This window comes from Acipenser ruthenus, chromosome 29 (assembly GCF_902713425.1).
Source record: "Acipenser ruthenus chromosome 29, fAciRut3.2 maternal haplotype, whole genome shotgun sequence".
Taxonomy (NCBI): Eukaryota; Metazoa; Chordata; class Actinopteri; order Acipenseriformes; family Acipenseridae; genus Acipenser; species Acipenser ruthenus.
Window position 1 is genome coordinate 2283023 of NC_081217.1, and position 4727 is coordinate 2287749.

At 43.0% G+C, this 4727-nt stretch overlaps 1 protein-coding gene across 2 annotated transcripts in view; it reads right to left on the minus strand.

The window, feature by feature from the left end:
* Positions 1-3294, minus strand: part of LOC131702105 (protein phosphatase 1 regulatory inhibitor subunit 16B-like) — a 32111-nt gene extending 28817 nt beyond the window's left edge. Inside the window, exons 1-2 of one of the 2 annotated variants that reach the window (XM_059003983.1) lie at positions 1028-3294; positions 481-691 (exon numbers count right to left, since the gene is read on the minus strand). The gene's annotated coding sequence lies outside the window, so the exon portion shown is untranslated. The remainder of the gene's footprint in view (positions 1-480; positions 692-1027) is intronic. The other variant, XM_059003984.1, reaches the window with a different exon arrangement.
* Between the last annotated feature and the right edge of the window lie 1433 nt (positions 3295-4727).

Genomic DNA, 4727 nt, shown 5'->3' on the forward strand with positions numbered 1-4727 from the left:
CAACAAATTTAAAAAAAAACAGTATTATTTGTATGAATGCATTATTATTATTATTATTATTATTATTATTATTGTTGTTGTTGTTGTTGTATTGTTTTGTTACTATGTTCTTTTTTTAAATAACGGATTTCTAAAACAGGAAACCGTTCTGTGGTTGCCGCATTTGTGTGCAATTATTTCATTAATCCGCCCCTTTCTGTTCCATTAAAAAAAAGAAAAAAAAACCTCATAAAATTCTGAAACCCGATCGCCTCTTTCTCTTCAAAGGTAGCGCTAAACCCACAGCAAGTGATAGCGGTACAGTACGGTGAGTAACACAGTATAACACCAGGCTCCTTCCAGCTGCCTTGTCCGTCAACATTGTACTGTAAGCACACCAAATAACTGCTGACTGCAAAATTAATTTACTACATACGAAATGAAGATAGCTACTAGTCACGGAACAATAACATAACAAGGATTTGGGAATGGCTCACTCACAGTTAGTTGAAAGGCCAGTTTTGTGAACGATGCAGAACGTCCCGTATTAACGTGCAGTATTTAGGTGAGGTTCACATCGTCCCGTTCCAGCCGTCGCTGGTGGCTGGTGGTGCTTTTCTTTGGTACAGTAGAATTGGTTCGACAGACGCTTAGCGGTTGCTTGATGAAACACGCCCCCCAGCTAAGTTACTCCTCCCGGGCGGAGCGGGTACTAAAGACGGGGGAGGAGACTGAGTTTTAAAAAATCCGTTTATCAGAAGCCAAAAAAAAAAAAAAAACCCCAAAACATTACAAGATTAACAAATTTTTTTACACATTTTTCAGATATAACCACAAATGCGCAATGTATATATAAAAGGCATTTTTTCAATCAGTTAAAATCAGGGACGATTACTGTAACCGTTTTCGCTCTGGTTAATAAAACGTGGTAAGTACAATGTACAGTTCTGCAGCTATTTTTTCTGTTCGTGCAATGCATATTTTACATGTTTGAAAGCACTGTATTGTAAGAAATAAACAGCAGTACATAAGCTCAGTGCACCCATACCGTGTAAATTGGTAGCATCTACAAGAATCCAGCGTTTTTACAAGCTATTACTGTGTCTCTAATCACCGGTACACTCTGCTGTGTCTGAGCCCTGCTGAAATCCCCAGGCAGGCGTGTTTTAATCCACGCACAGGAGGCGAGAGACTCCCTCTGTCTGCAGAGACATCAATGAAAACGAAGTCTCCGCTCAGTACATTATAATGAGCAGCGGAACTCACCAACCAAGCGATGAAAGGCAAGTCATATGGAGGGGTGGGTGGAAAGGGTTACACAATCTATGGACTTCATTAAAGAGTGTGTGTTGGGGAGGGGGATCCCATTTCAACAGAGGTCTGTTTCATGAGCCAGTAAGTCATGGCACGCTCTCTTGCAAACCCACCCAGTTTGCAGTTTGCGTTGTCATACAGCCCTAATGAATTTTGTTTTTACAGATCGATTCATACGCCTCTTTCTCAACCGCATTTTCCAAGGCAGCCACGGTGGAGTACAAGAAGATCACACCTGCTTGGACAAGCACCTAGCCACACCCACAGGGGTCAGCAGGACGTCCCCGATGAACACCTGAGTGTTGAGGAATGGCTGTGGCCCCCCTCAGCAGCATGCAGCCTGGCTCCTGCAGCACAGTGTTTTCACCCCACTTGCTTACACTCGGATCACCAGAGTAGCCATGTTCTTGTAACGCAATCTGAGAAGCATGGGTCTACAACTTTCAACCCCTCTGGTTTATTTTTAACAGCGCTGCCTCACAGCACCTGTACAAACCACTTTCCACAAACAGCTGACATTCTCTGCTCTTCAAGGGTAGTTTTTCAGTCCTGGTAAATTCTGAACCAGTGCTGACCATACAGAGGGGCAAGAATAGATGTTGCTTTGGGAGGGGTGGTGTGTGTGTGTACGCCTAAATGAGGGAGAGGCAGCTGTCTCTCGTTTTCCCCCAATCTGACCTAACCCAGCGATGTCTTTAGTTACAAGGTGTGTGTTTTGCTCCTATCAAAGTATAAGAAGTCTATAACACGAGTTTGAATAATGGAAGAGCTGAAACGGAAATGTAGATGAGTGTGTAGCTATCTGATCGGGACCTAAATGTCATTTGGTTGTAAAAAATGAAGCGTCTCTGGATCACTGTTAGATGTGAATAAAGACGCAGGTAGATGAGTATTAAAGGGAGAGAGACAGACCAGTAGGGTAGACCTAGATAATGATAAAGGGCAATGGGTTTCGTCGTTGGAAATCATCTTGAAAATCAGCTTCTGTTCTGAACAGAGAAAAAAAGAAATAGCCAGGAAATGTCATTCTGCTTCCGACAGACGGAATACCGAGGCGATATTAAATCATGGGATTCCTGAGTCCTGTGGTATTCTACAGAGCTTGGTCTCATTCAAACAACTCAAGAATGCCAGCAATGCTGTAATGAATTCGGAGTGTGCGATCCCTGCTATGATGTAGCATGGCAACTGCAGGGAATGTGTCGGGGGGGAGACGGGGCAGATGTTTTGTTAAAGAAAAAGAGATAAGGATGCAAGCTCCTGCTAAATGTGTTGCGTTCAGTTTTGTCAGTTTCCAGAAGCAGCAGCTGGTTTGGACTGTTCCCCACACGCTACGCAGGCATGTTGGCTTGGCTGCATTCTGCACACGACTGTCACCGGCCTTTGTTGTCTTTGAAGCAGATGTGTATTCCCCCTACATGTCCTGCATGCTTGATCGAATTCACTTTAGACGTGCTTTCTTCCAAAATGTAACCTTTTGTTTCCCATCTTTAGTGACTCAGATCCCCTTGACACCTGCTTGCCACAAGTCCCTCTGTAAAATAGGCATGCCAATGCTACTACCTGCAGCAGTAGGATGTTTTTATATGTGCTATCTCTAATCTTACTGATAGCTTAGGTAAGAAAAAAAAAGGGTATTTACGCAAACGGTTTATAGGAAATAACTAGTTGTCATATTTCTTGCATTCGTAAGGCAGTTCTCTTCTGAGATAAGAAGAAAAAAACAATTTCAAAACCACAGGAGCCACTGCGCCTTGAGTCATGAGATTTGGTTTGCAGTTTCATTGGGAGACAGCTTGTGAGTTAACCCATCAGCGTTAACCTTCCTGTGAAATTAATTAAATGAAAGCACACAAGGGAAGGAGGGGATGCTGTTCGGATCATCAAAGCTCATCTCTTTTTAACCGCCTCCCTCCCTCCAGGTGATGTCTAATTGCCCCTGAGTGACCCTGATGTTTGTGTCTTTGCTACACGCAGTAGACTGTTTCACACATTTACTGTAACATCTCGTTAAAGAACCCCCCCCCCCCCCTCCCTCGACAGATACCCACGGGTGGTGTGTTGAAGACACAGCTCTGGCGAAGCCAGTGAGTCATTTCAAAGGAATCAGTTTGGTTTATACCGGATTTCACGTAGCAGAGATTGTGAGCTGTCAACTCGCCATCCGTACTGGGGCTGACGAGAGTGCCACTTGAAATAGATCTGAGCTCGATCTGCTGCCGATGGAAATGGACAAGCCTGATTTCAAATCGCTTTCGATTCAATCCCTGTAGCAGGTGGGAATGTGGCTTCGGTATATTTATTAAGTGCAATCTAGATGCTAGGAAACGAGATTATTAGAGCAAAAAGAATTGCCTGAATAGGAGACAACAGGATAACTGAGCATCTACTGTAGTATAAATAAATACATATACTTATATACATACAATATGTATTGAACAGCTGTGCTCAAACCTGCATGAGTGTAAAATACATTAATAATTGACTCCGGTTCAAGCAGCAGCTCTTTTTCTTTCCAGCTCCATTTCTTTTTTATTTCCACGCTCGCTCGTTTCCCCTGGTATTCCTCCTCTGCAGTCTAAGCGGATGCAGGTTTTTTTTTTTTGAATATTCACTGTGCGCTGCGTTCCTGTTCTTGCTGTTTCTGTCTTCAGAGCGGCACTTCTTACTGCAGTTATCTTTTACCATAAACACGATATTCAAGTACTGCAGCTTGAAAAAGCTCTTCCGACAGGCCTCTGCATTGCAGCTGCCTGGAATAATTCATTTTCACATCCGCCTCTAAAGCACCGCGCAGCACATGGAGACATTCAACTGAGGCAGGTGGGGAAAAAAAAAAAAAGAAATCGGAAATTCTCAATGTGTTTCTCACACGTTGGGACTGGGTTTAGATTTTCAACAACCGCTGGTTTATGACGTCCGTGTTAGGTCGGGTTGAGCGGTTTTTTTTTGGAATTGAATTGGAAGTTAAATTTAGCATCAGGCAATTTAAGCTTGAAGTGTGACTTTCCTACCTGACATATTACTGTACCGTATAAAAACAGGTTTCTGGTGTACTAAGTGCTGGTGTACTAATGCAATGGGAGCCTTGTTGTATGTATGTATAAACAGCTTGCAGTATCTTTGTGTTTTCACATTACACACACAGGATTACATGCACCCCACTGTGAGCATTGACTGCACTGCATGTTTGGGTGCGTTTTTGACAACAGGGTGAATAAAATACTGGCTTCCGTATGCAGGTGTATTTCAAAGTAGAAGAGATTGGGGGTTATTCTACCAATTTCAATGAATAAGGATGATCTCTTTGAATGGGGCTGTCCACCTGTTTGATTTAGAGGTCAAGCAGCCCATTCAAGACTGTTAATGGGCTTGCAGAGACAAAAAAGAGAATCGGTAGTCTTTGGTTGAAGTAAGTACACACAGACTATGAC